The sequence below is a fragment of the Lycorma delicatula genome, chromosome 7 (genome assembly GCF_047948215.1).
Source record: "Lycorma delicatula isolate Av1 chromosome 7, ASM4794821v1, whole genome shotgun sequence".
In the NCBI taxonomy this organism is placed as follows: domain Eukaryota; kingdom Metazoa; phylum Arthropoda; class Insecta; order Hemiptera; family Fulgoridae; genus Lycorma; species Lycorma delicatula.
Genome location: NC_134461.1, coordinates 20743548 through 20756802, shown reverse-complemented (window position 1 = coordinate 20756802; position 13255 = coordinate 20743548).

Here is a 13255-nt window from a genome sequence, read left to right as displayed (position 1 = left end):
AGCGCGTCTTCCCAAATCAGCTGATTTGGAAGCCGAGAGTTCCAGGGTTCAAGTCCTAGTAAAGCCAGTTATTTTTACATGGATTTGAATGCTAGATCGTGGATACCGGTGTTCTTTGGTATTTGGGTTTCAATTAACCACACATCTCAGGATTGGTCGAACTGAGAATGTACAAGACTACACTTCATTTACACTCATACATATCATCCTCATTCATCCTCTGAAGTATTATTTAAACGGTAGTTACCGGAGGCTAAACAGGAAAAATAAAGGTTGCGTAAAACATAATTTTGATTGGTACAGGTGTAGCACTGATTTAACGTACAACTCGTTCGTTTTCTGAGGCATTCACAGTCACGAACAGTGTTATCAAATTTGGACTAGTCACGGGGTCCGCGCTTCCGTGATCTCGGTTAGTTAGTTTGAGGGAATCATGCTAGGTTGGAGGTGAAGATGTCCGTTTTAGACCTACTGAAGGCAAAATTTGATTTATATTTTAATGATACAAATGTCTGCCGAGGCATTTACATCGGTGGCATCCCGACTGAGGCCTGACTGATATCTGAGATGTAATCAGTTAGAGGGTCTAAGACGATATCCGGTAAAGCCCCTCAGGGCTCGGAACGCAGGGGGTTGTGTGGCGACCGGTAACGTCACAAGGTGGGTCCTTCCCCACGGGATTGGGATGGGTGGGTGGCCTGCCAGGTGATGAGGCTCAGCTTTGATGACTTATGTTTTCGGTGCTGGAAGCCAGTTCACAGGACCAAATTGCGTCTTGGACCAGATCGCAGCGACCACTGCTTTACTTGTGGTGAGCCTAGCTAATTGCGATAAGACTGTATGCAGGAGCCTCGGTGTTTCACGTACAAATTACATGGACGTGCATCTGGAGGCCGTGGATGTAAGACGACTTCGCTCATGTCATGAATCCGCTGAAGTTTGCACAATGAAGACGCGGTGTCTGTAGGGGACAGCCCCATCCTGGAGGAGTAGGAGGCTCCGGCGTCCCACAACCAATGATCGGATGGGGACTACCTTGCAGACGCCATTGGCGGAAATCGCCTTATCGCCTTATTGATAGTCGACTAGAGATAATAGTCCCAAACATCTTACAAACATGACGTTACTGTCTTATTGACGTACGAATTAATTTTATTCTCGACGACCGACTATTATGAACATAACAGTTTAATTTAAAAACGATTGTTGATTTGAATTTAAATTAACATTTTTTTTAGAAAATCCCTGAAGATAGAGTAACAGCTTCAAAAGTACTAGGATTTACACTTTTTAAATTGTTGGTAAGTGGAAACTTAATTTTTACAACTGGTTATCTAATCTCTTAATAATTAGGTTTCTAATTAAAAGCCTAATTCTTCAGGTTTGTAATTCTAATAAACCTGAATTTTCTGCATCCTTATTAAAAGCGAACTTGAATACGTCTTCAAATATTTTTTAATTAACACCTGCCTCATATTGCTGTACTCCAAATTGATTTTATTTTATTATTTTCAAACATTTGCATCACTTTTATTTTATGTAATTATTTACCTATTTAAAATAATAAAAGATTGACACTCAATAATAGTTATTTATGGATAATAATGAATGTTGTAGCATGTGAAAAATTCCATTCCTGATCAACACTCGAACCCGGAACCTCTGGGTGAATGACAGAGACGCTACTGCTCCGACACGGAGATCGGCATTATTTTAATTAATTAGCGTAACATATGAAGCCGTTTCTTTTTGTTATTCATGAAATAACGCATCTACATCCCTGATGAGATGTTAAATTATGTATAACTTTGTAATCTGATAAAGATATTTAAAATTTTAAATTATTTTTCATTATATCCTAATATCATTCATTAAATGAAATTTAAATTTATTTTAATTATTACTGTTTGTAATATTTCCATGAATATATTTACTCAAAGATTATTTATATATACTCAAAAATATAATTTTTAAATTGATGCGAATAATTCACTGATAGTAAAATCTATAATACAAATTAAAAATTTTATTAATACCTCAGTTTAATTAATGAGCCCCTTAAATATTTAGTAAATATGTGATTAGTATGTGATGAAATTAGTATAAAAAAATAGGATGGCTGAAAAAATGCATTCAACCGATTAGATTTTATGATGTTTTATCAATAATTTGATAACGATGCGAGATAAGCGAATCTAGCCAATCACCAGTCAAGAGGTATAAAACCTTTCTTTCATTTGGTATTCTCCTTTCTTTTTTCTTTAAATTCAATAACCATAGAATAGAATTTTTGTTAGTATAAAGTAAATGGTATTCTATAAATAAATAAACATAACTTTTTCGGTTATTTAAGACGCAAGAAACGATCAATAAATTTTCTGATAATGATAAGATTGATGAAAAATACAAGAATCTTGGTTGTACGTAAACTCATGGCAAATGGCTTTAGAATAGACTTACACTTCGTATTGTTCACTTAAACTTCACATAAAACCTATATTTAAAAAGTTTAGAATTCAATGCGTTTTTCGATTAACAGCCTCAGAAAACTTTATTACGATTCAACATAGTTGATTTTGTCGATTTTCTATTCTGCGGACTTTAAATTAATCATAAAAACCAATTATATATTAATTTTCATAATGAGAGGTTAATTGATTGCTATGAATTTCCCATTTTTTACAGAGTAGAATCTTTACAGTTACGAAGAACGCAATTTTTAATGATTTGAATAGTATTGCAAGATATTTCAGGTATCTAGAACAGCTGTGTCAGGATTCGGACAGAAGCGTCCCTGGTCCATCTTGAAAGCAAAGAGATCGTTACATTTTTGGATAGTCAGGCAAGTTATGTTGCTTAGGTTAACTGCAACCTAACAACAGAATAAGGTCGTAAAAATGATCGAAGACCCGATGACGTTGAAATATATTTGGTCCTGCTGAACTTTGAATTGCATACCTCCCAAATAGGAAAGCAAGCGCTAGTTCTCTGCCTCACTCCGGAACAAAAGAAAGCATTGGAACGTCATAAAATATATTCAAAAAATATAAATATATATAAAATATATTCATATGGAACAAATTTCACATTTTGGTAGATATTTCACACCTTTTAAAACCCCAAGAAAATAATAAATTCTGTATTTATAATCACCTACTCGGCTCTTCTTAAAATAATAACAATGGAGAACAAACTAAATTCGCCTCAATTGTGAGAAGTTACATACGCATACGCTACGTAAGTAAACGTTTATAAATAGCCATCGTATATTTATGTCACTATATCTGCAAAACACGCGCACTGATTTTCATTAAGATATCAAACGATTCGTCTCAATCCTGCAATCAGTATCGATTACATACTTACTAACTTAAAACAAAAAAATAACTGACTATGTTCGTTATTTTATTTTTTATGAAAGTCACATAATTTGTTGAATGATCTCGTGATGGATTTCCATTGATAATTCTAAAATTCAGTTTACAAATAATAATATTTATGAATTTTAACAACAAAAAATTATAAATTAATATTTTGCTATGTATTGTTAAATTATATTTTGCAATCAATAAATTCATAATTTCATCAAAATCGAAAGAAATAAAATAATTTTAATAAGAAAGTCTTCCTTCACCAATAAATCTAAATTAAAATAATTACATAGTTTCTACACTTAAAAAATAATAAAAATTAAAACGTCATTGTTTTTAAAAATTACTATTAATAAAAATTCTGCTCCATTAACTATTTCATAAATTTAAAACATAAACGCACGCTTCATTCTTCTTCTTTACTAGTAATATTTATAAAGTGGAAACGAATAGATATTCAGCAGTTCTGCCTGGATTGTCTGAAATAGTGTTGGCACTACTAATAGTACACTGCAAGCGGATATATAATGTAACGCGAAAAAATATTTTAGGTAGCAAGAAATCGTCGGTCGATCCATCCCTCACTCTGCGCGTCAGCTGAGCTTGATAAACGTTGATGAGTAAGGCTTATACGAGGTATATCCAGAAAGTAAGTTTCGTTTCTAAATATTCTCGCTGCAGAGTTACGATCGCGATTCTACGCATGTGTCGCTTTGGGGCTTCCGCTGATGGGGGTGGCTTCCGCTGGGGTATGTTTACAACCGGGGGCGTGACTTCCCTCCGCCGAAGGTGGTCGTGATCGTAACTTGGTAATGCCATCCGAGACACCATGATTGGACCGGGTGGGGTGCGGGGTTTATACCCGGTTCCTGCGCGGACCGGAATGAAGTTGCGTTCCTCTTGTTAGGTGACCTAAAATTGGTCGACTTAATTGGGCGTAGGTCTGAATTTCTATGTTGCGTAAAACATAATTTTGATTGGTATGAATGTAGCACTGATTTAACTTTAAACTCACTTGTTCTCTGAGGCATTCACAATCACGAACGATGTTGTCAAATCTTTACTAGACGCGGGGTTCGCGCTTCCGCGGTTTCGGTCAGTTAGTTTGAGGGAATCATGTTAGGTTGGATGTGAAGATGTCCGTTTGAAGCCAATGTGAAGGCGAAATTCGATATGTATTTTACTGAGCAAATGAATGTCTGCTGAGGCATTTACATCGGTGGCATCCCGACCGAGACCTGGCTGATGACTGTGAGATGTAATCAATAGAGTCTAAAGACGACCTCGGCAAAGCCCTTCAGGGCTTTGAACGGAGGGGGTGGTGTGGCGACCGGTAACGTCACAAGGTGGGTGTCTTTCCCCTACGAGGTTGGGATGTGTCGTCTGATATTTTAGGAAGGGATTAAAGGCATAATTTTAGTCGATTGTATATAGGCTAGCTATACGCTTGTTAGTTTGTGTTAATAAATGTTTAAAAAAGTCGAGATAACAGCCAAACATGAAGTTTGGTCTGTAATGTGTTTCTTGAACCGCTTGAAATTCACTGCCAGATTTTCAAAGATTATGAAGAAAATACAATGAGTGATTCCATGGTATGGAGATGGGTGTGATAAGGTGATTAAGCGATAAGGTAAACAATTTTGAACGAATCAGGCGATCGTCTTTAATTACGGAAAATCGGGGTATAATTAATGACAAAAGCAGAGAGAACAAACGATTCACCATCACATCTCTTTACGTGCATTCTCCAAAAATTTCACGTTCTATAAAAAATTGTGGCTGAGACATTTTAGTATCGGAAACAGCGTGAACGCTGGGTGCCACAAAATGCTTGCGGCGCAGGCGGCATCATTTCATGATGAATAGATACAATTCATGGTGCCCAGCTAAATTCCTCAAAAATGGCAGGAAAATTTTACGAAAGTATTTCTTGACTTTTTTACTTTCCCGTCTAGATAACGCTGTAGAAAAGCTATAGCTCTAGAAGGGAAAGTATTGTAATCGGTCCAATTTGGGCATATGTGGTTTTCACCGGATCTTGACTTTTGATACCTAAGGAGCCAAAAAACCGGATGGAAATTTTCCGTATGTTAATGTTCGTATGTACGTGTGTGTGTGTGTGTGTGTGTGTGTGTGTGTGTGTGTGTGTGTTCGATGTTGGCCTCTAAATTACCTTATATCTCCAGAACTAATGGATCGATTTTGACCAAACGATTACTTCTATATATATATAGGGCATTATGCCGTTAAATTTTCAACTTAAAAGGATAAGGGAGAGAGGCTATAGAGCAAGGTTAACCCAAGTATCTAGAGATTTCGCCTAATTAAGGTCATATTTTTCTTAGGCCTATTTGTTAACAATTAAAAAATAACAATATTTGCAAAAAGGATCATTTTTTCAAAATCGTACCCCCATCCCAAAAAATGCTGTTGTGTCGTCTGCTATATTGTAATGTCACAGTTGAGGGGTAGAGTTAAATAAATATTCGAATAATATTTAAACTGTAAAAAAGTAAATCGGTCTGGCTGGGTCTCAAATCGAACGCTCGGTTGACTCGGTACTGGTGCGTTAAGCCTCGCGGCTACACCAGTCTGCCGACCGTACAATTGAAATTTTTCTATGGAAGTTTTGAAATTACATTAGTTTAGTTAGGACTGACGGTCGCCGCTAGTACTGCCACGCCTGTGCCAATTAAATACGGTAAGCGCGCGCACGCTTTAGTTACAATCATAGAATTAAATAAACGAAAAAATATTATATTTAAATAAAATTATAAATACTTTAAATTAAGTTGTGTGTGTTAGCCGTGCATCAGAAACAACTCTCAGTTGTAGGACTTTCCCGGAATGTCGCTTTAGCCGCGTGACGGGAAAGTTCTACAACTGTGTTGTCAGCTTTTCGGAAGTGCAAATTAGTTGATTTCGAAGTCGAGAGTTCAAATGTTAGTAAAGGCAGTTATTTTTATACGAATTTGAATACTAGATCGTAGATAACGGTGTTCTTTGGTGGTTGGGCTTCAATTGATCGTACATCTCAGGAATGGTTGACCTGAGACTGTACAAGACTACATTTCATTTACATTCATACATATAATCCTCATTCACCCTCTGAAGTAATACCTTCCAACGGTTCCGAAGGCTAAACGGAAAAAGAGAGTCCTTCGGAACTTACTTTCTGGATAACTCGTATATACTTCTACGTATGAATGATTAATTTCTTCCTCTTTCTCTAACCGAGAGTTTTCCTTTTTGTTTAGTCTTTCTTTGTATTCTTAAAATTTATCAGTTATTTTTTTAGTCTGTAACTGGTTTTCCATTCGCACTTCTGATACTAATACAAAGAAAATCTATTAGAATTGTTTTTCTATTAATTTCACATTTATTATACGGACCTTCCCGAAAATTATTTTCTTATCTTTAGCCTAATATTTGTATGAATCTTTCTTCAATGCTATTTCTGATAGATTTAGTATAAAATAACCGAGATGCCTGTCGAGTCACAGAAAATAATTTACGTTGTACTGTATCACGCATCTATTATGGTAAGCCCGAGGATGCATTTATGAACCTAATGTTACTTACAAACTTCGGAACACTAGTAATATCTCTCAGACTTTGCTTTGAAATCTTCTTAATATTTTTTTAGGTTGCTGTTGGAATTATATTCCATAATTCCGGATTGTTTTTTACAGCAGTACGTTGATATTTAAAGGCAGGGCCCTTTTTCTTCCCATAATTTCTAAAAATAAATATTTTATCTAAATTTTTCCCAAATACTTTACGTCTTATTTTTTAAGTAAGTCTTCATTACTTAATTATAAGTAAGGATAATTTATCTATTTACTGAAATCATCATTTGTTCGAATTAATTCCAACAATTAATTTCTTGGAATTTGATTAATTTTAATTTTCCATACTTATAACCCGATTGCAACTAATTAAATAATTATTTTTTAGTTTTCTTTCTTTGAGAAGTTATATATTTAGATTTACTCTTCTTAAATAACTGAATAAGTGTACTGCTAACAAACGTGGTTATTTTTATTCTATCGGTTTCCGAATGAAATAAAATAAATAACTGCAAAAGAAAAAATGTTATAAATAAATACACAATCTTCTTATAACAATGTATTAACTTCACAACCGTAATAAATTTAAATAATAAAAAAATTTAGTTCTTTATTTAATCGTAGATTATTAATAACAAAAAAGAAGAAAGGTTGTAGAGGCGTTTTGTCATCTGCATAATTATTCTACTGTAAAGTGTACTTAATTAAATGGAAATAAAATATATCTCTTTGATTCAAAATATAAAATGTCGATAATAAATAATACTGATAAAATATTCATAATACAAATTAGTAGTATAATGAAATCGTTCTTATCAATAACTGAAATCATTTTCGCTCTTCAGTTAATAAAATGAAAATATTTTGTTTAGAAAAATATTATTAAATAATTTATTCCAATAATAATTATATTCATCAGTATTTGTTATCTATAACCGATTTAATTATATGTTTTAAAACAACACATTTTCAACAGAACGAGTCCTAACAAAGTATTTTTATACACAATACTTCCAAAATATTTGTGTTTTGCAATTCAATATTACCAGCTATTATTAAAAAAGAATACGCTTACAAAATTATTTTCTATGCTTCATTTACCTACCATAAATAATTTATTTTTATCCTATTTAAAACTGCACGATAATAAAATTCATAACATTAATATAAATAAATATTATACAAACATTTTCGTAAACGCTTTGTTTACAAATTATTGACAGGAAATATTTCGTCCTGATTTCTAATGAAAAGATAAAATGAACCCTATACTGATATTCTTTGGATCCCTGATTAAAGCGTTTTGGTAATTTTATGTTTTTTGACTTAAAAAATTTAATAAAAAGGTTCTGGAATTTTTTTATTGATTTTTTAAATTGAATTTTCTAGTAGTTTCCAAGAAAACTGTTTCAAAGTCAAAAAAAATTAGAATTGAAAAAAATCTGTTTTTATTGTTTTATAAATTTGTTTAATTATAAATAAATAAATATTGCTAATAATATTTTTTAGAGAGCACAATGCGAAATAAATTACTGTCAAAAAAAGTGTCAATAAAAAACAAATACAAGTTTCAGAAATTCAACTTTAATTCAAAACAAAACAGATCAAGATGTAGCAGAAAACGTCGTAATTTTAAACAGAATAAAATAATATTAAAAAAAAGGTTTACCAAAAACCAACGTAAGATTTGATATTTTATTTTGTTTACTGAAAATTAATAAGAGAAATAATTTCTCTTATTAATAATTACCTCAACTAATTTTAAGAAATGGGGTTCATTCTGTTCACAATAAAAGGCTTAAAATTTTATTTAATAATAAATAATTCTATAAAGATAACATTTACGAAGCTATTAATGACTTTAAAAAATTAACTGCTACCATTTATGAATTTTCAAATGTAAAATTTTCAATATTATTATTTATTTTGTAGAACACTCCTACATTTTTGAGTACATACACACCAATTTGATTAAAATATTTCTATCAACTGGTCTAAAGATATAAATTTTTATTGAAAAAAATCTGAAGTGGGCATAACACCTTTTACGCCTATAACACATATTTATACATACGAGGTGCATGAGAACAGTAATGAGATTGGTAACACTGCGAGCGATCTGGCAACGCTGTGTCTACCGGTCTGAGCTAGACCGGTTTGTTCATCTCTTCCACGTGCTCAGTACGAGTTTCAAATCCGTTCAAATAACACATTATTTTTGACAGTACCATCAGTAAAGTTGTGTTTTTGTTGTGAGTTACGAAAATGGAGCATCGGAATTTAGAGCAACGTTGTGCAATCAAGTTTTGTGTTAAACTTGGGGAATCCGCGAGTGTGATCTTTGAAAAGTTGAAACAGGCCTATGGGGAACATTGCTTATCAAGAGCACAAGTTTTCCGCTGGTACAAATTATTTTTGGAAGGCTGAGAACACGTTGAAGATCAACCTCGCTCAGGGAGACCTTCAACTTCAAAATCTGACGAAAAAGTTGAGCGTTTAAGGGTTCTTGTGAGATCAGACTGTCGTTTAACAATAAGGATGATGAATGAACAGTTAAATTTAAACACTTTCACCGTACATGAAATTTTGACAGACAATTTGGACATGCGAAAAGTTTGTGTAAAATTGGTGCACAGAAACTTCACAACGGAACAGAAGGACAATCGAAGAAACGTGTGCGTTGATCTTCTTGAGAGGATTGACAATGACCAAGAATTCTTCAATCGTGTGATCACAGGTGATGAATCCTGGATATTTGATTACGATCCTGAAACAAAGCGGCAAAGCGAAGAGTGACACACTCCGTCATCTCCTCGACCGAAAAAATGTCGAATGAGCAAATCAAAAATCAAAACCATGCTGATTTCCTTTTTGATACCAGGGGTATCATGCATAAAGAATTTATACATGATACCCCTGCATGATATCCAAGACAAACTGTCAACCAAGTGTTTTACAAAGGTGTCCTTGAAAGGCTCAGGAAAAGAGTGATTCGCTTGAGACCAGACATTGCAGACAAGTGGATGCTTCATCATGACAATGCCCTGTGTCACACAGCCATTTCCATTAGAGAATTTTTGACTTCAAAACGCATTCTTACGGTTCCTCAATCCACCTATTCACCTAATTTGAGTTCTTATGACTTTTTCCTTTTCCCGAAATTGAAACATGTCTTTTTGAAACATTGAAACACACAAATTTTTATAACAAGTTTTTTAAAATCTCAAAATGTAGATGTAAAAGTCTAGGGACGGGAACATTTTTCGTTAAAAATTTTATATTTATTCATATTCATTTTCATTATAAACAAAAATTCGGAAAGCTTTCAGCAATGGTTTTTTTGTACTCCAATCAGCTTTTGATAAAACAAATCCTTTCCTGGAATGTATATTAGCAAAATTACAAGTATCTAAGAAAAACGTAGTCCATGTAATTAGTAACCGTTTTTGTACTTTTATAAAAAAAAATCACGAAAAATTTCGGTTTTCAGATTTCAACGGAAATATCCATTTTGACAATCCCTAAATCAATTTTCATGTATCTATCCATTTGTATGTACGTATGAATCCATTTTTATGTATGTGCGTATGTATCTCGCATAACTCAAAAACTATTAACAGTAGGATGTTAATCTGCTGTTGTAACATTTAGTTGTGCACCTGCCTTTTGATGCAATCGACTGAACCAAAAGTGTTCAAAATCCAAAAAATTTGAATTTTGGACTTTTTCTTAACTGCAGTAATAAGCCCACATTGAGAACTTCTCAACGATATATCATATGTTGTACTTATTTTCATTGGTTCCAGAGTTACAGCCCAATAAAATTTTAATTAATGAAATATTTGGATCTTTCAAGGGGAAGGCACATCGGTTCGAATCCGACTTCATTTCCTTTTTTTAATTTAAATATATTGATTTATTAATAATTAATTATTAACCTCTGATTGTAAAAAAAATTACAATCAATAATAATTAAAAAAATCAGAAGTTATTAGTGAAATAAAATTTTTACGTACTTTTAAAAATGTGTATATGTAATTTTAATAGGCGTAAAGGAAGTCTTGTGGTGTCCACATCATTTTTTTGTATCAAGAAGCTTCCACTCTTCTCTTACCAAGAATTGATTTTTTACAGTCTAGGTTGAAAAATATAAGAGTCTATTCAGTGTTCGAAACATTGAACAGGCAGTAATAGTATGAGTAGTAGTAGTAGATGAAGAAGACATTGCGCGTGCGTGTGTGCCGCTGTATGTGTGTTTTATCTTTGTTAATAAAATAATAAATACAACCTATAGACATACTTAATGTATAAAGATTTTAAAAAGGTATCATTCTTGTTACTTTCTCCACATTTTCCTCGTTTCTTTTTCATTTTTACTATTTTTTTTATTTGTATTTTATTTATACAAAACCTATACATTCATATTTTTTTAAATATTAAAATTCATAAGTATTGATTCTTCCTTATATACCATCTTTGAAAAAATTGGCAAATTGTCAAATAATGAGTACTTGAACAAATATTAAATATGCTTAATGTAAACATCAATATGACGAGACTAACTAATACAACACGACCCGCTATTCGTTTTGTTACCATTTATATTTTAGAAAAGGAACAATCGATAAAAATATAACCAAAAAAAAAATCTGATGTGGCCCCACATGACTTCCTTGTACGCTTATTAAATTACACATATGCATCTTTTTTTAAATGAAAAGTACATAAAATTTTATTTCATTAATATCTGACATTTTTTTCATTTTTCTTTTTGTTATTATTGAATTATTATTTACTGTAAAACTTTTCTTTCTTATCAGAGGTTAATAATTATTAATAAATCAATACATTTTCAAAGATGGTCTTTTCAATGTATTTTCAAAGATGGTATATAAGGAAAGAATCAATACTTATGAATTTTAATATTTAAAAAAATATGAATGTGTAGATTTTGTATAAATAAAATACGATATGCCTTCCCCTTGTAAGATCGAGATATTTCAATAATTAATATTTTATTGGGCTATAACTCTGGGACCGAAGAAAACAAGTACCACATGATATATTGTTGAAAAACTCTCGATTTATCTGTTATTATTTATTTGTAGAGTTTTTACTGCAGTTACGAAAAAGTCCAAAATCCACATTTTTGGATTTTGGGCTTTTTTGGACACTTTTGATTCAGTCGATTGCAACCAATAGAGAAGGTGCATAACTAGATGTTACAACAGTCCTAAATCAAAAATTTCAACATCCTACGGCTAATCATTTTTGAATTGTGCGAGATAGATACGTACGTACAGATGTCAAGCCGAAACTAGTCAAAATGGATTCAGGGATGGTCAAAATAAATATTTCCCTTGAAATCTGAAAACCAGAATTTTTCGCGATCACAATACTTTCTTTACTTCGTACAAGGAAGTAAAATTTATTTAAGCGACATTTTTAAAATCTATTTGCTTTAATAAATATTCTGCATCATTCCCTTTATTTCAGTAATACTATTTTTTATTATTATTATTATTTATTATTATTATTATGTCATTTTCCAACGAGGAACGCACTCGCACGTTCCTCGCATGGCAAGAGACCTGGAACCACGAAACCAGAGGACGATGGACCGCAAGGCTTATCCCTCTGGTCAGACCGTGGACGGAGCGACGGCATGGAGAAGTGGAGTAGTACATGACCCAATTTTTAACGGGTCACGGGCACTTCCGCGTTTACCTCTATGTCGTAGAGAAAGCGTTGTCCCCCGACTGCATGTATTGCCCCAGTGTACGGGACGACGCTGAGCACACCTTTTTCAAATGTGCTCGGTGGGCGGCAGATCGAGGGACACTAGATGCGGATCACGGAGCACTGAGACCCCACAACGTGGTAGCGATGATGCTCTGTAACCTGAGCAGCTGGGAAAGTGTCGCCCCATTCGTCGGCAACATTCTCAGGGCCAAAAAGGTTGATCTGGATAGTCCTGAAAATTAGGTAGCACCTAATCACGCTAGTATAGGAGGACTCGACCGGAAGTAATGTGTTAAACGGTTCCGGATCGAGTCCTGGTAGAAAGGGGGGTGATTTTAGTCGGTAGTCCTGATAGTGATTGGATAATACCATCAGCGGGAGCCCGACACTCCGTGCGTAAATGCATTTCCACCTCCCTTCTCAAAAAAAAATTAAAATTAAAAATTACAAAAAATATTATTATTATTATTATTATTATAATGCTTTCTTAGTAAGTAAATGATCTTTTTAATCGATTATTTCACCCAATGGAACTTCCTTTTGAAATTAAAAAAAATTTTCCGGCTTTGTTCT